The sequence below is a fragment of the Condylura cristata genome, unplaced genomic scaffold, assembly GCF_000260355.1.
Source record: "Condylura cristata isolate star-nosed mole 26May11 unplaced genomic scaffold, ConCri1.0 scaffold00001, whole genome shotgun sequence".
NCBI classification, from domain to species: Eukaryota; Metazoa; Chordata; class Mammalia; order Eulipotyphla; family Talpidae; genus Condylura; species Condylura cristata.
In genome coordinates, this window is record NW_004567102.1 from 31,155,690 (window position 1) to 31,178,639 (window position 22,950).

General features: G+C 38.2%; 1 protein-coding gene across 1 annotated transcript in view; it reads left to right on the plus strand.

The window, feature by feature from the left end:
- MEI4 (meiosis-specific 4 homolog (S. cerevisiae)) overlaps nucleotides 1-22,950 on the plus strand; it is a 107,509-nt gene that overhangs the window by 4,034 nt on the left and 80,525 nt on the right. The gene's annotated exons all lie outside the window — the stretch shown is intronic.

Sequence of the window (22,950 nt, forward strand, 5' to 3'; positions counted from 1 at the left end):
TATTGTTCTAAGGTTGGGCAGAAGCCAATGAAAGCTAAAAAACAATTATTTTGAGTATTTTATAAAGATTTCCCCCCTTTATTTAAATAAATTGAGACCTATAAAAGAGAATAGTGGAACAGTTTATCTCAGCAGCCTCTTGCTTCCCATATGGGGCTCTGCCACATGAAAACAGGATGCGTGCAATTATGGAAGCAGTTTGCAGCTACAGGCAGTATGGAAAAATCAGTACCACCAGGCTAAGGATGGTGAAGTAGGACGTGAAGAGCCTGGGTCCTTTTGACTTTGCTGAGCATTCAAGGTGACTCTCTGGGAATTACTTTAGTAGGAATCTTGGTTTCAGTAGGAATCTTTGGTTTAAGCCTTGGCTATCCATGAATCCTCAGCCTGTATCTAAACACATCCTAACATATAGAGTAGGATAGGGGCTGGAGGTCATGTCTGCTATAAAGTTCTGCTTTTTCCCTCAAGAATCTTCTTGAACTATAGGAAGAAGACGAGAAGGAAAAATATGTTCTTTAATCTAGAATGTCTTCTTGATAAAGATAGCTTCAGTTTTTTGCCAAGGGTTTTGACTAGGTCTGAGTAGGTGGATAAGGGAACACAGCACAAAGAGGCTGACAGGAAGTTGTATTGACTGTTATTAAATGTTGACTAGGGATTGAGGGGATTAAGGTGACAGGAACAAAGCTTATTAAGTGGGAAAAAAGGGTATAACATCAGTGAGCAGATTTAGATTAAAAATGAGAGGGGCCTTTCCTGGTGGCTCAGTGGGTTAAAGCATAGCACTATGAAGCTATCTGTAGCCACTGCAGCACAAGTTCAATCCCTGGCAGGGAAGGTAACCTATATGGCATGCAGACCTCTCCTAACCTGCCCACTGCTCCCCTCAGCAATGTATTTTGGTTGATCTACGTGTTCTGCTCCCTACTCTGTCTCTGGTGAATCCTCTCACCCCCTGGCACCTCTTGACCTGTACCCCAGTTCTTGTGTGCTTAAATAAATAAATCTTAAAGAAATATATTAAAATTTGAGAGTATGGTGTTGGGAGGGAAGGAAGGGAATGAGGAGGGGGAGGGGAAGGGAGAGAGGGACAGGGAAAATTTGGAAAGTTGCTATTATTATACATAATCATTTGGCATTTACTAGAGGGAAGTAGATGGATGAAATGTCAGGTGCAAATTTTTCCTCCTGCAATTGTGTGGACTCAATCTCTCCATGAATGATAGTCTACTAAGCAACTGAAAAGAAAGTAAGAGACGATAAAACCAAATTAATTCCGTGATATATATGTTTATTCAGTAAATGCTACTATAGTGGTAGGCCATGTAACAAAGTACTTGGGTATGGGGGGAGGGTGTACAGAGCAGCACAATTACATTCCGTTAAATTTAGCTTTTTTAAGTTTTGGGCCCCTGGGAATTACCCAACCGGATGGCTTTAGGACCTTCTCTACCCTTCCTGCTAAGATTGCTTCCATTTGTTTACCCTCTCCTCTGTCTTCTTGTTTTCTCCTTTTGCCCTGCAGATCAAATCCTTACTGGTCTGTTGTGATATACATCTCATCTATTTTTCATCTTAAGTCTGGGTTTAGGAAAGGGTTTTCAAATAAATTTGGGTTGAAGAGATGTGAAAACAGTGTTCTAGCAGCCTGGATGCCCCCTGGAGGCCCAGCTGAAGGTTGTTTTTCTGGTCCAGTTCTACTCAGCCTCTGTCACCATCTCTGTGTTCTTCTTGCCCTGTCCTAGGCTACACACAGAGGAGATGGTTCAAACAACTGACTCACAGACACAGTTGTGGAACTCAACATGTCCATGTTTGGGTATTCACTATTTTACTGATGCAGGAAGAGCACAGAAAGTGAACATACAAGCACTTTCTTTTAGTTTTTATATGTCTTTTAGTATGATCATATATGACGGGAATTGCTTAAAAGGGTGGTAGATTTAATGCATGCATGTGTCATGTACATCCACATCACAGAATATGCCCTTAATGCAAATTCTAGTGACAGCTTCAAAACAATGAAAAGTAAATTTATAGTTATACTTTGGACATGCTATACTCATTATACAGTGATAGAATTAATCTTTTGATATTAAAGACCATCAACATATAAAGATAATTAAAGTTGAGGTTAATATTCATTACTATTAATGACTTTAATAATAATAAGGCAATAATTTTGAAGTGTAAATACCTTAATTAACACATAAGGATCTGATTCTGGTGGGAAAGGTGGTAAGGGACAGGAAGTAAGAAGGGTCGAACAAGCACTGGCACAGGGACACCAGAAAGAAGCAGTGGAGCCTCAGAGGCTGGATGGAGGTGAGGGTGATAAACATTCCACAGTGTGCAGTGTCATATTTGGAAATCAGTTTGTAGCAATGTCTTCTTCATAGCAGACTCTGCATCTCACTGCATGATTCCACTATTTCTTGCCTAAGCTGGTTTTCAGGAAGATATCTTAGATAGATGCGGCTCTCTGATTCTCTTGATTTCTCTCCATTCCCAGACACTTTCCTGGTCTTGCCTGATACCAGTTAGACCCTATGTTCATAGTTATACCCTTGTGCTTTCAAATATGGATTGTATCCCAATTGTATCGTCATTTACTGGGATGAGATCCATGATATTTAGGATGAGTTGTAAGCCTCTCCACAGTGTGGTCCAGCTCCACCACTGCATCCCCACATTCTATGCACAACACATGAAACTTCATTCACTGACTTGAATCCTCCTTGTTCTTTCTCATATCTAGACTCTTATATGTGTTGTTTCTCTGTGCAGGATATGTTTCCTTTGCCTTTTTTGTCTGGCTGTGCACTTCTTTTTTTCTTATAGAGTTTTAAAATCCCTTTTGCCTTTATTGATTCTACTCCCTAGAGTAGATTAGATTCTCTTGCGGCGTCCCCATACTGTTCTTTACTTTTCACAGCATTTGTGAATTAAATAACACTTGTTTAAATACCTGACTTCCTGATATGGCCTAAACTTCATGTTTGCAAGGGAGGGTGTCGTTTTTCATTACCATGGTGTTCCTAGGGTTAAGCCCAGTACCTTGCTGGGGAAGATGCTTGATGATGTTTGTTTGGGTTGCTAAGGTTGGACATGGTTTATATGAGAGTTAATATTTGGATTAAAATACCCTTACTGATTTGTGGTTTCTTGAGATCTATCAAACTCTTTCAGTGATGGAAAGAGGATTAGAGAGCACGATGCAGCATCCTAGAGAAGGGGACTGGTGAAGATAAGATGAGCCTGAGGTCTCTTCCCTGTGAGAGGGCCCATGCAGCAGTGAAAGCAGAAGACAGTAAATGAAGAGTGACTATGCTGCCTTCTTATCTGTGGAAGTAAAACACTTCACTATTCAGAAACACTTCTGTATCCTTAGACCTTTGCACAGTATTTTTTTTTTTACTAGATTAACCTGTAGCAAATTTTAATCTAATCTTTATAATTAGAGCTACATATTTTTTCCAGGTTTTGTCAGTTTTTCCCGTATCTTGCTAATTAGCTGTTTGCTTTTACTTATCTATGTACTTTAATAGCAGTAACATGGGTTTGCAACAGTGATTCCGAGGTGCAGGGTTCTCCTCCTCGGGAGCATGTCGCTTCACCACCAAGAATCCTGCAGTCTTCCACCAAATCTGTTTTTGAATTTTAAGATTCTGCTAGAAATCTGAAGACTCTTTATTTAATATTGGATCTCAGAAATTCTGAAATTAATTTTTAAGCTAAATTAAAAAACCTGTGGAATCCAAGTAGATGATTCTGGACTATAAATTAGACTGGAAAAATTAATAGGATTGTATCAGTTCCGTTATCAAGCAAGAAGGAAATCAGGTAAATGGGGTACGTGCAAGGATCCTGAGAATCTGCCTTTCTGATAAGCTCCCAGGTGATGTCGATGCTGCTGACCTGAGGACCATGGTTAGAGTAGCACCAGAATGTTTGTGGGGGGATGTTTGTGTAGTGAAGGGAAAAAATAGACTGGTAATTAGGGAAGGATGCAAGATAGAGGTAAAGTTTTGTTGTTAAGATGGAAAAGATACCAGTTCACTTTAGTGGGAAGGAATCAGCAAAGAGAAAAGGGAAAGATAAGAAGAGGATGGTAACAGCCTAGAAGAGTCACAGAACACAAGTGGAGAGACCTGCCCTGCCCCTCAAGGAAGGGCTGACATCTCTGAAGGTGGAAGTAGGTCTCTGTATTCACGTTTTTGCTGAGTTCATTCCTACAAAGAACTATCTGTACAAAGCTCTACAAAGAACTATCTGTAAAGCTCATTTCTCCCCGCTATTCTGCCTCCAGTGTCCCTTATCCCTAAATCACTTCTCTGGACCTATTTGTTTTTTTATTTTTGTTTTTGTTTTTGTTTTTTTTTCGGACTGCCTTTGGACTTTCATTCTTGGTATGCTTTCTTTACTATTTCAACTCTTGTCTAAGAATTTATCCATATCTCTTCTTTGACTACAGGTAAAGAAATGAGAAAAGTAACTTACCTATTTACTTAACTTGTCTAAGATGAAGTCGATAGTAAATGGAGTGTGATACCTGTAGAATCTTAGAACAATGTTTATAGTATTTTAAGGTGTTTTTCTAAATGAATGGTTCTCAAAATATGGTCCCCAAACCAGTTGCCTCAGCATCAAGTGGAAACATGTCAAAATGAAAATTCTTTTTTTTCTTTTTATTGAGGTAATACTGCTTTATCATAGTGTATGTGTTTTGAAGACAGGTTCACCTCCTCAAATGTATGATCCCACCCCTCACTTAAATGAGTCAAATAGGGCAGAATCAGCAACCTATTGCTCAGTCAAATCCAGGTGATTCTATTGAAAAGCGCTGAGAATCACTAGTTTGAGCAGATGGAAGTAAAATATGTTTTAAAGGAACATAAAATGGGCTCTCCAGAAAAGGGGCCAGTTGAAACCTGTTCCTCTCCTATCCAAAGCATCCTAGTGACAAGTCAGGATGGCTCTGTAGGCCAGCCTCTGAGAGGTATCTTAGTACTACCTGACAGTATTTTCCCTCAGTCACCAAAGAACTGAAAATATGTGTCACCTGACTGAGCTAAGTCAGGTAGATTAGAGAAAATGAACAACAATAACATAAAGGAACATTAACTTGACCTAACAACTGTTTTTGATACTGTAGCATACTATTAGTTGAAATATGTATGTAACAATGGTAGGAACCCAGGATTTCGTACTGTATAGATTCTTGTTCTAAGAGAACATGTTTCTGTTATTCTGTTCTTCATCCCTCTTCTCTCTTTTTCCCTCCAGCCTTGTTTACCTTAAGGCTTATTTACCTTGACCTTGCCTCATAAACACACATGTGATGGCACAACTTTTGAGTATATGTCATATTTTTTGGTAAATAAAACATTTCCATGTCGTTGATCTTTGCAGAGGGAAACTCTTCTTTTTTGTTACCCCTAGTCAAAGTAATTTTAAAGACATCTTGTAGGGGAAATTTTAACTAGTAAATGCAGTACATGGTATACTACAAATTGGAAGCCCTTAAATTCTGATTATGCTAGTACTTAAAAAGCATATAAGGTAACATAGTTAAAATAAAAGTATTTCTAACCACTTCCTGGTGGCCTAAAGGTTAAGTCTCAGCGCTATCACACTATCACCACTGCAGTGTGAATTAATCCCTGGCTAGGGAACTAACCCACATGGCACAGCACCCACTGCTCCCCTCAGCAGTGTATTTCAGTACATATATATACCTGTGCTACCCCCTACTCTTTCTCTGGTGAATCCTCTTACTCACCACCCCTGGGGACTCTGACCTACACTCTAGTTCTACTATACACAAATAAATCAATGTTAAAATTTTCTTCTATAAATGAATGCTCACAAGTTGTGAGCAAAACACAGTTATTTATCAAGTTTCATATCATGCATGTGGAACTATGAACACATGGATTTGCTTTGAATTGTGGGTCATTCTGAGACCTAGGTTAGCTAATCTTAATAAAAAAGAGAACTTGAATGAATTCCTAAATGCAATATGGAGATAAGGCAGACATTGCTTTAAAAAAAAAAAAAGGTACCAAAACAGTGGCAGTGTACAGTGCTTGGGAGGACTCTGTAGGGAAGGATCAGCACCACACTGGCTATTCTGGGATTTGTGTGCATGTACTCTTTTTAAAAAATATATATATATATATATATTTATTTATGCATACAATGGCTAAGGTAATCACTATGATTGAGGCACACAAACTATTTTAAGAAAATTAGCTTTTGAAAATAATCTTCCTTAATAGTATCTAGCTGCTATATAAATACATACTTTTATTTTAACCCAAAAAATATTAACGTATGTAGATTCTAGAGACTTGTGACTTCTTATGGTTTCCTGGTATACATATATATTTAAGATTTATATTTATTTATGCATACAAGAACTGGGGTGCAGGCCAGAAATATGGGGGGGGGTGGAGGGTAGTGAGAGGATTCACCAGAGTGGGGAGCAGAACAGGTAGATCTAATGAAATACACTGCTGAGGGGAGCAGCGGGTAAGATAGGAGAGGTCTGCTGCGCCTTGTGGGTCAGCTGCATTGGCTGCCAGTAGCTTCATGGTGCTGAGACTTAGCCCTTTGGGCCACCAGGGAAGCCCGTTTGCACTCTTTACAGGAAGGACCATTACTACACTTTTCTTACACATGAGAAAAACAAGAGAAAATTAAAAACCAAATTAATTTTTTGATTTATATGTTTATAAAATGGTGACATTTGCCATCGAAGCTCCTGTTTCGAAAACATCATTAACATGAAATCTTCAAAGTTAAATTGCTTGCAAGTATTTCTTACAGTTAGTGTGAACATTACATATCTCAGGTCACTAAACTGTGGAATCTGTGTGCTGCGAAGGAGACATTGAGGTCTTAGCTGCTTTTAGCCATTGACACCATCAGTTATCTTATAGTAAGCATATTATCATTTTTCTTGTTTTCAGTCTTTCCCAGTTCTCTTGGAGTCAGAGAGAAATATTACCTGTGTCATTAACTTTCAGACTAGTCTTCACAGTTTTGCCCTTTGAAATAAATAAAAGACTTCTTCCAGAGAAAGCTGGCTTTCAAAAGCCTGGCTGTAAGAATTCCTCATTCTCTTAATAAGTCACATAAAGAACAAAGACTAGGTTGTTTCTGTGTCCTTTGGTGCTTATTCAGTGAGATTGTACGCACAGTAGTTTTTCAAAGATGTTTCTGGACTTGATATTAAAACTATCATCTCTGATTAGACTTGTTGTAAATATTTATCGCAGGAAAAAAAATGAACAAAGGTGGGGTTTTCTATGTGGGGTGTAATGTAATACACATAAAATATTATTTTACCTCCGTTTCTCATATATCCACTTGGTGGAAAATAACTGGTAAAATTTAAATAGTTCTTCTACATCCTTTTTATTGTGTTAGAGTTTTGCTAGTTTATCAAATAAAACAAATTAAGTAGAATTTAGGCATCTTTCATTCCTCCTAATGTTATTCTGATAACAGATACCTTTTCTCCTGGTCTCTAGTATAATTTGTCCTGTCTTCTGTGAAATAATATTTTTGACAATGACCTTATTCTTCAACTCAGGTCATATAACCTAAGTGGCATTTTTCATATTTTAATACCTAATTTTATTAATAATCGTGGCTTTAACAACTTCATAGTTATTTCTACCTGCATATTTTATGAACTGTTTGGCCCCATCCAATTATTATTTTTTTATCCTATACACACAAGATGTCTCATCATATCAGTAATTTCCAAGCAGGAGTCGGTTCAAAGTAGGCCAAGTCCATGCTGGTGATGGCTTTGTGGGCTGCTCAGTTCTCTGATGTGACTGAGACATAAGGCAGGAGCTGGACCTGAGAACTCTGTGCCTCAGCAATCTGTACTTTTCCACTCCCTCTGAAATGTCTCTTCGGAGAGAGGCACCTTGTCCATGGCAGGATATGTAGTGGTGAACACAGTGACGACAAACTTTGCTGCTTGTGTATCTTTCTAATAGCAAATGTCATATGAATCTAGGCTTTTTTTACCTGCAGGTCTATGTGAAAATGAAGTACTATTAATCAGATTTACAACATTAGGTTTCCCAATTTTGAATTTTTTTTTAAATGACTGAAAATTTTTGTTGCATGGTGTTGGTAGGCATAGAGTTAGACTACAACCCTGCCTGGGCATTAGAACCTGCGGAGCTGGTAAAAAATCTGATGTCCAGGTTGTACTCCTGATTAGTTCTATCGGAATCTCTAGAGGTGGGACAGAGTCATCAACATTCTTTCCTAGCCCCTAGGTTATTCTAAAGTTCAGCCACGATTGAGAAACCATGGTTTAAGACAACTTTTATTTTCTATATTAATGCCCAATGCATTAATATAACCCCACTAATATTAATCCCTTTGTTTTATTGGCATTCTCTCTGTTACATGCTACAGTTCTGTATTAGAGTACAAGACATTGACATTGCCTTTTAAAGGGGTACATTTGGATGTAGATTTAGTCTATACTAACTTACTCTGTGAGATTTGGGAGCGTGGATGACTCTGGTGAGAGGGGTGGCGGGTCTATGATTAGGCCCGTCAGTTGGCTGGGTGTAAATGTGGATGTGCTTGTGGCATAGCTGGTTTTAGTGTTGGGACTTTGGTGGTAATCTCAGGTTCTTGTGTGTTATAATGAATAGCATTTATAATTATAAAATGGAAACTGGCACTTATTACAACCCCCTTATTTTCCTGCTATAAGGTTAAAATAGTAATGACAGCTCTTCCCATCCTGCAAAGGCAATGTCTTAAACCTTATATTTTCAAAAATTAGGTAATATTTGTATTCCTACTTTTTTTTAGTATTATTTTAGTATATACCTTACAGCTGTTCTAATAACTATATGTTCAGAGATCTTGAATTAGAGATAATACTCAGTGGCCCATGATGGGTTAAGATGCTTTTTGTAGAAAGAAGCAAGTGCCATTGCTTTCATAGACTCACAATACCACAAGTCACTTCCCATATAAGCTGGCTCTGATATTGGCAATACATTGGGATATTTCTGAGAAGTGTTATATTACATGATTCAGATGCATTTTCTATTGCATGATGTATAAGTAAGAGAATATGGTATGTGTGTGCATGTATTTGTGTGTGTGTGTGTATGCACAACTAATTAATATTGTGGTTAAAATCACATTTAAAATGTTGGGTATATTGATTTTAGTACCATTATCAACTAATAATTCTAAGCTATTAAGTTTTATAAATAATTAGAACTTAGCAATTTAGATAATTATGTTTAGATAGGTCTCCCATCTAACAATTTTTATGCTTTATTGGAAGAAGTCAATCTTACTTTTAATGGCATGAATACCATAGATGTATATATTCCCCAGAAGTCATCTTGGAAGTAAATGGAGTACTGTGATTATAACATGTTTTGGCAATATGTTTGTTTTTTTCTCTTAATTGAGGTAATACTAATTTACAATACTATGATTGAGGTGAATACCTCAGATGAATGTTACCAAAGCCCCACTCCCAGCATCAACGCACCCATCAAAGCATCCTTTTCCCTAGATTTCTGGGCCCTTTTCCCTTTTGTTAATCCCCCACACTCCTCCCTCTTCCCATAGCCTTAATTCTCTAGCTATATTTTTAGGGTTTGTTTTGGTGTAGTTTGTGACATGTTTGAATGAGAAGGGCAATGCCTAGAGCACCAGCTTTCGTATAAAACATATGAATATACTCATGAATAATAATCGTCAAGGTTTGGTACCCATTACAGGCTCAGTGATTAAGAATATATGTGAATAAATGAATGAAGAAATAAGCAGCCATGGAAGAGGAAGTATTATTAAGTGGAATGGCAGTCTCTGATGACAAACTCTGGCAAGAACAAGAGTTTGAAGTTAGAGGAATCTGTGCCCTGGTTGCAGCTCCTTCCTGATATGGAAAACCGCCTGAGTGAAAGCTTGCGATCCTCTGACACTCATACTGTGCTAAATCTTTCTTTGAGTTTGAACAAATTCCTTTGTATTTCCATAGTATGTTACCTCTGCCTGGCACTCACTAAGTGCCTTTATGCCTTTTTTAGTGGAGTTAGTTGTTGTCCTGCCTTTTTTTTTCAGTCCCTTTGTTGATAGGAGACCATAACTTATCTACTATTGAGTCCTTTCAGTGTCCAATGCCTTTATATTGTAGGACCCAACGTGTATTTAATGAGTTACGCTGAATACAGTATAAGCTCCGTAAAATCATGTAGTCTGGTGAGGCAAAATATATTCAGTTTGGTTATTTTCTCTCTGAGAAATGTGTGTTAATTTCATTTTCTAATGTTTAGAGATTATACTACTCTTTTGCTCGAGTTTATTTAATTTCCTAGACCACTGATTTTTACAATGAGTGATTAGATGAATGAACTGTAATACTGAAGCTATGCTATACTGCTTTTAAATCAACCTTACAAGTTATGAAAACCAGAACCCCTGAGAATGGACTTTTTTTTCAGGAATATAACAATGGTAAAAAGCAACGGAAATGAGTTCTGCTTGGTTAGCAATAAGGCATCTCCAAAAAATTGACTTTGAGTACTTCTTTTTACTCACAAGTATATATTTTAATCATAATTGACAGAGTGATAATTGACTACTCAGTTCTCCCTGGCTCCACCTCTTTTTTCAGAACATTCAGAACTAAGAAAGTTTTTACTTTGTCTCCTTATGTTAAGGGACAGACTCTCAAAATAGTATATGGCTTTTGGCCATATCCATATGGTCTTACAGAGTTGTCATGAGACTTTACTGGGAGATAGACTATATTTTAAAAATTTTGTGTTAACTGTAGAAATGTACATGCCTCTGGACTGTGGCATGTGTATAATTTTTGGTCTTTATAAATTAGTTCATATACTTAAATTATGTCATGCTTCTGATGTTTTATTGCATGGTGAAATGAAAGACATCTAATTTCTAGATTCAAAATTTGCCATTTATAGTACTTTTCTGTTTCTAGATTGTCTGTCAGTCTGGGTATTACCAATATTTTCAGATAGACTTGTGAGTTTTTAAAAACAAGAGTAGTTTATGTGATTCAACAGTGAAATTGTCTTTTCACTTCTGAGCTTTCATAACACTTCTCCTTGAAGTGCTATTGTAACATCTGTTTAGCAGAAATTGTTGAGCATCTCTTGTGCCTGGAACTGTGCTGAGTGCTTAGGATACAGGTGTAAGCTGGATGTGTCATCTTCTCTTTGAAGTTCACATTGAAAGGCAGAAGACAGTTACCATGACATTGGCTATGTTATCATAGAGTTTTGAGGAATTTCATCTGATCTAGGGCAAGGAATATCTTCCTGGGGAAAAAATAAAAATTTGAAGATTGAATAGTAGTTATAATAGTGGGTTTGGAAGTGGTAGGAAAATGTTCTAGACAAATATATATATATATATATATAATTATGCTGAGATATGGAGGTAATGTTCATAATGGTTTTCAACCTGGCTGCAAATTAGAATAATCTGAGGACCTTAAGGAATTCAATGCTTAGAGCCCACTGTAAGAGATGTATGGATATCTGGATAATCTGTATTGAGGTGTCTTTAGCATGTGGGAGACACAGTAATATTTGGGTATGAGAAGTTCTTTGGGCTCTGCCTTAAGACAGTGTGAATAGAAATGAGTCTAGATGTGCAGAAAAGAGGTGATGTATTGCAGAAAATTGGGTGAGAGAGGGTAGCTTAGACAAACTGGTATTATTAGGTATGGTAAATAATGATAAGAGTAAAAGTTGGTGTCATAGCCTATTCAGGCTGGTGCAATAAAAATACCATAGGCTGGATAGCTTAGAAACAACAACAGTGTCTGTCTCACAGTTTAAGTGCCTCTGAAGTCCTAACCCTAGCTAGCAGGTTCAGAGTCAGGTGAGGGCCCACATACTCACGACAGTATCATCTGGCTGTGTATGAGTATAAGAGTATAAGAGGTGAGGAATCACTTTGGACCCTCTATTGTAAGTATACTAATCTCATTCATAAGGGTTCTAGCTTCATAATCTAGTGATACACCAAAGGCCCCATCACCTTTGGGTTAGGATTTCCACATATTAATTTGAGGGGAAGAGGCCACAACTATTTATGACACAGCATATGGCAAAAGTAAAAAAGAGAAAAGGTCCAATTAATTAGGAGAAAATCCTAGGAAAGTTAGTACCACATAACTCAAGTAAGAGAATATTTTTAGAATGAGGAAATTTATGAGTTCAAACATGGTAGAAACTGTTGACTATTTAATCAAGTGACCAAGAGGTCACTTGCTCACTGTTTACCTTGCTGAGTGTAGAATGTGTGTGTGTGTGCGTGCATGTGTCTATATATAATATATATAGACATTGGTGTGTGCACGTTTGTGTGTTTGACACTAGAGTAAGCAGGCTATGTACATCCAAGGAAGAGCATCTCAAGAAAAAGCATGTGTTGCATTATTATGAAGTTTAGGTTTTAGTTTTCAAGGGGTGTGTGTGTGTGAGAGAGAGAGAGAGAGACGTTAGGTTATCATTAGTTTTGTGGTTTTTTTTTTTTAATTTTTTCATGTTTTTATTTTTTCATCTCAGTTTCATCCCCATGGGCTTCACACTACCATTTCACCCATGTGCCATTACCATAGTCCAGTGCATTCTCCCCACCCGAGTTCCGATCCCATTCCCCCTCCCACCCCCTAAAATGTCTCTGGTTTATAATTGTTCAAAAAAATAAAAATAAAAAGTGGTGCATATTGAAACAAAAATGTGGCTGATGGAATCGGTGGCTAGCTGTAGAGAGAAAAGAAAAAGAATGCCCAAAGAGGATTCAAGCGTTCGAAAATTGGGCGTTTGGAAAATGGAACTTTTGATTTGGTAGTAATGACAGTGTTACATATATACATGTGCTATTTAATAAGCTAGTTGATTATTAGGTAAACATTTTACATTTTGAGAGGGCAAGGGAACATATATTTAATGAGCCAACATGTCATAATTTTTTTTTAATTTTTATTATTTGCTATTAATTTTTACAACTGTGTGATTTGGGGTCAAATTGGCTGATAGTGGGGCAATTATAACTTCTGTTTGCTATCAATGAGATTCATGCTCAGACTTCTCTTAAAGTGACATCTTTCTATGAAAAGGAAAGGATGTCTAAGATTCAAGGTGTGGTTTCTGAACTCTGCAGTTTCAGTGAGGGTCCTAGAGCAGAATCCCTTTTCCTGAGTCAACAGAATTTATGGAACTCAGCACTTTGGGGGAACAACCGATTAATTCATAAAGACTGAAAGGAACTAGTCAGATGATGTGTCTTGTGGGTCTGTGGCTTCCATTCTAAATTTTAAACACGTGGGAGAAACATCTTTAATAACAACTTAAAGCTAAAGGAGATTTTATGAATATTTGATGTGTACTAGAACTTCTTGAAGAAGGCTTAGTTAATTGAAGATAAATGTTTAGCAGTTACCTGGGTATAGACTGAACTGTTATTAATCCCAAAACAAATAAGGAGATTTGGAAGGTAGTAGTGTCCAACATGGGCATAAATGAAATCGTATTTTAGGTGATACTAGCAAAACAGTTACAATAGCCTGAACGTATGTTTGTTTTGCCTCTGTTTTCTGAGAAAGCAATTTCCTTCAGTGACTCTCTATAAGGTTTTAGGAAAAAAGTGACCCTAGTTTGTGAATTTTTTGATAGCTTTTTAAACAAGGAACTGATAAGAAGGAGCAATTCTGGGTGTTTTAAAAACTGAAAAAACAAACCAGACTGAAGTGATAGAGATTGTCTGGAGGTGGGCAGGCCTGCTAACTTATACTGGGTAGGTTGTGAGACCTCATTGAGAAAGTGTTTGAATTGACTGGTGACCTTGAACTGGTGAGCAGAAACTGGCCAGTGTGTCTGGAAAACAGTGGGTGAGGAACAGAACGCAGGAGATGAGGCCAGAAGGAAAGCAGGGATGCAGATTATACAGGGCTTATTGTAAGAGATAGGACTTTCAGAACAATGGGAATACTTGGGTGGGCACGAAGGAACTTTCCCTATGTTCCTCTGGTTGCTGTGTGGAGAGTGGGTTGTAGGCAGGAGGAGGACCTGGACTGTGGCTAGTCGTCCGAGGCCGTGGTCCACAGGGAAATGGTAAAGGCTTAGAATATGATGGGAAGGAGACAACCTTTTGCAAAACAGAAAATATGGTGGCAAAGATCGACCCTGAAAATCACGTGTAGTTCTAGCTGAATCTTGAAAGATTAAACATGAATTATACATGAACACGTAGAGAGGAAGGGAGGTTCAAAGATGTTAGTGGAGAGAGGAGGAGTGGGGCACAGCTCATTTTTCTACTATGCAAAGAAAGTAGAATAAACATAAATTTATATACTTAAGATTGTGGTTTTTATACCTAGGGAACTATAAAAAAAAAATTGCTATCTGAGTTCCACCCCATGAGATTCTAATCTCATAAGGGGTATTGGTACTAGAGATTTTTAAAGTCCCCAAAGTCACTGTAATGTACAGGCAAGGTTGAAAACCACTCATCTAAGGTCTTCCAATGTCAGTTCTTATAACATGGAAAAGTGAAACAAACTGAGCGAATGGGTCTGGGAGAAATGTTAATTTAAATTCTAAGTTCTTGGACTCCTCGTTGGAAACACTGATTACCTGTGGCTAGAAAATCTTAATGTGTTTCCCTTATGAGGTAGATGGGGGAAAACTAAACTGGGTAAAGGTTTCAGTGCTTCGTTTTGATAAAGGGTGATGTGGACACCTCTCTGATGAAAGGAATGCCAGCTGCCTTTGTCCAGCATGGGTGGGTTGGGGGACCATTTCACCCCTATAGATGTGAGCAGTTGGAATCCTGTGGCCATGGAGCTGAGGTCAAAGCAGATTCAGGCAAAATCTCTTGGCTTGATCTCTTGGTAATGGGCACTAGATTGTAGAGAGTGGTATGAATTGGCATTCACTATGTTGGAGGCTAATGGATCTGGCCTATTTCTGACTTCAGCAATTTTGTTGTTATCAATTCCTTTGATTTTCACAATGTCCACACACTGATGAACAGAAATTACATGGGTGGTTTCTTTGGTTCACTTGGTAGTTGGTTTGTACTTTCAGTTTTAATGTTATTCGGTAGGGTAGTGACACTAACATCATAGTGTACATGTACATGGTCTCTCAGTGTGACACTTTGCTAGGAAAGGGAATTAGTGAGATTTTTACTAATACTGCCTCATAATGACTCACGACTTGTCTTTGCCTCATAAATGACGAATCCAAAGAGAAATTGCTTCTTATCAGCTTCTGATTTCATCCTAATAATTCTTTTTCCTTTAGAAAAATTATTTTGTTCATTTACTCAGCCCCTTTTAATTCAGGAACTGTTAGGTAGAACAGTATGGAGACTGAAGGAAGAGGTGAGATCTGTGCCCTACCCATAGGATCACCAGCTAATCCTAATTGCACCCAATGAGACTCTATGATCCCTCAAAAAATACTGACTTTTACAGGAGAGAGAGATTATGTTGCCTTTCAGAGGACTTTTAGAAGTCTTTTTGGAGGAAGTTGCTGACCTTGAAGGATGGGTGGGATTTAGGAAACTCTGGATTCTCAAGTATTTCAGCAAGAGGGAAAGGTTGTAAAATATGGATACAGGAATCTATTGGCAAATGGATTACTCTGACAGTAGGCTACATAGCATAAAGAGGATGTTCTAGAAAATAAGATGAAAAACTAGGACAGAGCCTATTAAGAAGATGTGTGACAGCCTGTGAAAACATGCTTCATTTTTTAGGCAGCAAGGTGCCTTTGGAGATTTTCTAGCAGGAAAATAGAAGGGGAACTAACACTGGGTATGTGCTATGCCTGTACCAAGCAGTATGCTGTCTGAAAGTGATTCCTCTAGGTGATCTGAGGGATAAGGTTATTTCGGCAGACTAATTCACTCTTGAGAGTTTGTTTAGAGGTTCTAGCGGGGGTAGCACAGCTACTTGTATACCCCTGACTGAAGAATGGTCCGTCTCTATTTTGGGATGTTTGTCCTCCTTGACCAAGTTTGCAGCTTCGGGAGGGATGCACGTGGAGCAGTGAGGGAAAAAGGGGACACCTACCTAGTCAGCCACATCAACCCTGATGATCAATGGGGCGACAGATGCCATGGTCAGATCTCTCTCACATCTGCAGGCAGTGTTTGGGACAGCGTTGTTTGGAATTTTTGTTGAAGGAGTTTGGAAACATTGTCATAGGCCAGGTGTTACATGTAATTACTGTGATGTGGGGAAAAAACCCGAAGGTGATGGTGATAATTTTTTTTTTTTTAAAGATTTATTTATTTATTTGTGCATACAGAACTGGGGTACAGGCCAGAGGCTCAGGGGCGGTGAGAGGCTTCACCAGAGACAGAGTGGGGAGCAGAATAGGCAGATCTACGAAGTACACTGCTAAGGGAAGCAGCGGGCGGGCCAGGAGAGGTCTGGCTCGCCATGTGGTCTCCTCCGGGGCAGGCGGCAGGCGGGAATCGAACTCATGCGGAAGTGGCTTCAGATTCTCAGTGCTGTGCTTTAACCCGCTGCGCCACCAGGGAGGGCCGATGGTGATAATTTTTAAAATTTATTAATACTGAACTCTCTCTAGTCCAGGCTTTGCTACATGACATTAAATCAGGCAAATCAAAACTGTCACAGAGTGCACATTCTTGTGGATGAGACAGAATATGCCAGTAGGGTTTGATCAGGCAGCAGTGAGATTTAGACAGCAAGATGTGACAAAGACTGATCTAGGGGCTTCTATGGATTATGTGTCAGGCTTCTATTAACATCTGAAGAATTGATGTTAATGGATAGTTGAATTATAGTGAGGAACCAGTCTTGAGAAAACTGGGATTGGGAGTAAGGACAGTATCTGGGGCTGAGGGATGTTTAATGCAAAGACCCTAAAATGGAAACAAACAGTGACTGTAAAGAAAAGAAGGGTTTGTCAATCCAGTATACCATGGGAGTCAAAGAGGTCGCCAGAGAAGATTCTTAGGTCTCAAACATTGGAGAGTAATAGCACTGTTATCAGGATAATGGATTAAGTGTACATGTAAGTGGAAACTGATTTCGAACATCTGTGGTTCTAAACTTTGGTTTTAGTTATGTTGAAATATCTATGAATCTGAGCTTGGGAAAAGATACTTTGAAGATTCAGATTTGAGACTCATTTGCTTAAAGGAATTCTTTAAGGATGTTGGAGAGGTGGTAGCATCCAGAAAGTTGGAACAGGGGAGGAAAGTTAAAAGCATAACAATGGGGGAGCTATAGGCAGAATAACCAGGAGAGAGGAGAATAACCAGGAAAGTTCAGAATTGAACACCTGAAAGCAGGAGGAACTATTGTAAAAAAGGCCAAAATACTGCTTTATGAACCTAATGGATAATCTTTCTATTAGCTAATAATTCCATGCCTTTGGAAATACTGATATATCTAGAATATTCAAAGTTAGAATTGTAATGCAATCTCTTAGTAGTTTTCACACATGTTCTATATTGTGCAAAAGTATATCCTCCTTTCAGCAACAGAAAATAAATAACTGCTTTAAAGTGAAATACTGTGCTGGCAGATGAATAATAAAGTAAATTAGTATTTCCAGTTTGACCACTAGGTGGCGTAAATAATTACTTTTTAAATTGTTCAAAGCATTGGCATATGTGATTATTATTACTGCTAAAAATCATAGCTGGTAGTGATGAATTATATATGAAAGATATGAAGATCTTTCAGTATACATGAAGAGAAACTATTTTATTTTTACTTATCTTGTTCATAGGTATATTCAGACTACCAACAAAACAAGAGGACTGATATCAGGCAAAAATGCCCAGATTAGGAAGCTCTGTGTCTGCTTTCAAGATTCTCTCCCTTTTAATACTCAGTGGCCAACACATGCAAAACAAGTCTATGAATGAAGTAATAAAATATATACATAAGGTACAAGATAGCCCAGCCAGAGTGATTTCATCTCTTCCCGGAGAAGATAAAGGTTTGAAACAGCATTTGAAGAATCAGTCTGTCATATAGTATAGGGACACACCAGATGGTGGGAACAACTTGTACAAATATATAGTTGTGTGAATCAGCATGGTGTTTTTGGTAAACAGTAAGTAGCTTAATAATGCTTGCACATAAGAAAAGGGTAAAGGCAGAAGTAAGGCTGGGAAAGTAGGCACACAGGGAAAGATTTTGTGGGTCAAGCTGAGAAGCTTGGAAAATGCTATCCTGTAAGGTAAGTGTCCTGTGATCAAAATAATTTTTTATAAGGGTGACTCCTGGGTGTTTCAGAGTGTACCCTTGAAAAGGACCTAAAGTTAGGTAGGCCAGTTAAAGATGATGCTGTGAACTTAACCAGTAAGGAATTGAGGGGAGGACAAACTCAGATATGTATTAACATAGATAATTTATGTGTTCATCAATACACCTGGGCCACTTGGTGTTCAGACATTTGATCAAACATTGTGGATATGTCCAGGAGGCTCTTTTGGATGAGATTAACATTTGACTAAGATTGCCCTCCCTGAAGTGGTTGAACGTCAGCTAAGTTACTGAATAGAACAAGAAGGCGGAGTAAGAAAGATTTCCTTCTACTGGACGCCATTTGCACTCAAGCTTGACAGCCTGCATTCTCACACGTTCAGCTTCCTTGGTTCCCCAGACTCTAGCTGAACTGTGTACTACACCATCGGCTTGCCAGGTCTCTGTCTTATTATCTGCAGAGTTTGGGTCACTCACCCTCCATAACTGAATGAATCAATTCCTTATAATACTCATCTCTCAGATAGAGTATATGCCCATACACTCCTAGCTTTGTTACTCTGGAGAGTCCTGAATAATACATATACTATGTTACGTGGATTCTATTTTCTGTATTTCACTGTATGTAGAGTATAGAAAAGCAAGGAGCTAAGAATGTTTTGTTACCCTGAGCCTGGTGACTAGAGGGACAGTTCTGCTCTTAGTTGGGATAAGTTTTAAACAAAGTTTATGGGGCTTGAAGGGAGCACAGAAGTAGATAACTTTTAGAGGTAGGTTCTGTAGGTTTTGTTTTATAACAGGAAGGGTTTGTAGAAATGCACAAAAAAAATGCATTTTTATGAGTTAATATTTGGGTACCAGCATTGTAATGCAACCACCACAATCCATTATGCTTCTTTCTTCTTAACCCTCCTCTGCCCAAGCAAACACACTAAGAACAGATAGGGCATGATGTGTGGAAGGAGTGCATTGGCTCGACTAATGGCTGCTCTGAAATGGTAAATGGGTTTAAGATGGAAATTAAAAACTGAAAGTAAGAGGAAATAGGTATAGGGGACCCAGAGTATAAGAGGGTACACAGTATATTTTAGACAGAATCTGTTGTTTTAATCGATATCATGTACTTTGTGTTTAAAAAAAACATTCTTACACCCTAATTAATCTATTTTAAATATGATGGCAAACATGTTAGTTACATCACATCCAGTGACTTGGAAAGAAATGGTAGTCTTCAGCCCCATCAGCCCGATAAGAAGTTGAGAGAAGCATTGTTTGACTTGCTTCACATTAGGCCCTATAGGAAAAACAAATTAGAGAGAGTTTCATTAGTAAGACTTTTTCACTTCTCTCCTTTGGGTATGATGGCTTGAAATTTACGTTGAGTAAAGTCATTCAATCCAATTAGTAGAAACTTTTACAGTTTTGTAAGACTCATTTAAAGAGATCCGGAGATATGTTATTGCCCATATTTCCATGTTACCCTTGACATGAAATACCCAAGTTCTTAAGGATGAATATTTAGGTCTTAGTCATAAAAACATCTGTTAACTATTCATTATCACTGGAAATATTGAATCCTTTAGAAAACTTGCCCTTATTTACTTTCTTCCGTAGTGAGTGCTTTACAATATGAGTTTTGGTATGCAATGGAAATGCTCTTTATCATCTTCAGTTTTCATCATTGAGGACTGATAGAAGAGGATTAATTGATTACAAAATTAGTAGATACCATAAAAAGCATGTTTGCTTATTTTTAGTAAGTATTCTGATAACAGCTATTCTTTAAAGGATTTTTGCCATAATTATGTTTTATCTTCCTCATCTGTTTTATGGCATGGCAGGTTGTCATAGTTCATCCTCACTTATTAGAAATGTTAAAGGATAAGAGAACACCTGTCACCACCATTAGTAGGTTGTAGGACTAAGTGTTTCTCTGATAAGGTATCTTCTATAGAGGATGCATTTATTCAGGGTGACATCCACAAAGATGACAGGAGACAGATCTGTACCATTCTGAGATTTATACAGAAGAGGATAACATATAGCAACTGATAAGTGCTATAATGGAAATCTCAGAAGCTGCTATCAAAACCCTCAGGTCTCTGCTGTAGTTAAGTGATTGGACTGAATAATTGGTTTAACTTTTTTGCAGTTTAGCTCTTTATAGGCCTCTTAATCCAGTTGAGCCTGCATTTCTTTAATATCTTCAAAATTGATGGGAATAACAAATTGATTATTCTATAAACTACATTGTGAAGTGAAATATGGCCCTTTTACTCAGTGTGATAGAGCGACCCTACCAGCGTAAGCTAAGTAGTGTGAAATGTCAGTGTGATCCTCCCTTGTGAAGACATATGTGGGTTCCTTTAGGGCACTGAGAGGACATCTCTGACACAGCTGTCCCCATTCTTTACAGCCAGGAAGAATGGTGAGTGGTTTGGTGTATTCCTGTGCCCCAGCACAAGTACAGGTAGGACTACCCTCTCCAGTCTGCACCTGCAAGCACAAAGAGATTAGGTGTAGTGCTGAGACTTGCCTGAAGACACCAGTGAGGACTGAAGGCAGAAATAATCAAGCAGCTTTTGCTTCCCAATTTAATATTTTGTAGACTTCATTTTGAGTTTCCCTTGAAATCATCACCATGAAGTTCCGCTTACCTTGATGGAAAATTGAAAGTCACTAAATGAAAAATTTAAGTGTGTTAGCTTTCTTAGGGAAGAACCATTTTCCATGAAAGAAAATATCTTCCTGAATTTTTACCACAGTGCCTTCCAATTATTTACCTTTGTAATGTTTTAAGAAGTCTTTCCAGATGTTTGCCTTTACTGATAATAAAAATATCCGTTGACTTAAAACAACGAGCTGCCAGCTTCTATTCCAGGTAGCACCATGCTTGTGACTTACCCACCTGTGTAGCGATTATAGTGAGCATTTGTTAAATGAAAGACCTCTAAATTAAAGCTCAATCCTCTTGACGATATCATATCAGCTTCTAATTATTTCTAAGGACAAAGGTGCATAAACTAGACAGATTTCAAAACATCTGATGGAGAGGGTTAGATGATTCCCTTTCAGACATTTTCCTTAATCCCTGTTCAACTACTGACCCCGTTTCCAACATTAAAAATGACTGCTAGATGACAGTGCCATTAGCTCCTTCTATGCCAGTCTTTTATTTTTTTATAAAGAACTGGGGTACAGGCCAGAGATGCGGAGGGTGAGAGGATTCACCAGAGACAGAGTGGGGAGCAGAACAGGCAGATCCACTGCTGAGGGGAGCAGCGGGCGGGTCAGGAGAGGTCTGCCACGCCATGTGGTCACCTCCGGGGCAGGCAGGGATCGAACTCATGTGGAAGTGGCTTAAGCTTCTTTGTGCTGTGCTTTAACCTGCTGCGCCACCAGGGAGGGCCAACCAGTCTTTTATTTTTAACATCCCTACACATCGTCATGCCCATCAGCAGAAAAACATTACTAAACACATCTCATTCACCAGATCCTTCACTCATTCTCCCGCCTTGTTCAGGGCCATGTCCCGCCTATCATTTTTTCTTTCATATCTTTTTCATCTATACTTGCTTAATTTCTCACAATTTGTGATAACGCATTTGCCTGCAGTTACTACCCATTTTATAACCACCTTACCTAAGTCTCCAAAAACACTGCAGTTCTTTACTTTCTTGCTTACCCACTACTTTGCAGCCCATTGCACTCTGGCCTCTATTCACCTTTGATCCGAACTGCTGTGGGTAAATTCTGTGGCTAATAACGTATTTTGGTAATTTCAGTGCACATTTTCAGCTCTTTATTATATTGATTTCTCTGTTGCGTGTTAATTCTCCTTGAAAGTTTCTTTGACTTTTATGACACAATCATTTTGATTTTTTCTTGTGCTTTAATCATTCTTTCTGTCTCTTTTCAGTCCTCAAATACTGATGGTCCTCCTTTGATCTTCTACTTGCTGCTCTTAACTGATCATTTTCTTTGTTTAAGACCCCCTACAATCTGATGACTCCTAAAATGGATTTTCAGTCTAGACCTTTTCCCCAACCTTAAACTCATATAGCCAATTTCTAGGTGAATACTTTTGCCTAGATTTCCTCTGACTGCTTCAGGTTTGTATGACTGATCCTGAACTTCATTGTTTGCCCTAAAGGCAGTTCTCTGTCTGCACTGACATCTGCACCCCATCTGTGGCAGAACCAGGGATGCCTTTACCCTATTTCATTGCTGCTTTGGTATTTTTTTTTTTTAAGTATTTCCTAAGTTTTTCTCTCTACTGCAACTGCTAGTTCATTTCTCTCATTAACTTAGAGGTAGCTTTTTAAACTGACCTTTAAATGTCTCTCTGCTTCCTCCTGAAATCTGTCCTTCATTTAGCCAATAGAGTGAGCTGTGAAATGAAAATAAGACCATTTCACTTTATTGCATCACATCGTTAAGTGCCTCATTCTTGCTCCTATTGCTTATAGCAATCTTTCTCAAATTTGTTTTCATATATATGCATGTTTTAGAATGATCAGTGAGAATTTTTCAATTTTGTGTGTAAATTTGATAGTCATTTTACAAACCATAGCATCCTTATTTGTGTTTATGATGACACCTCAGTCAAAGAATGACTTAAAGTTACTAGGTTAACTCTTCAC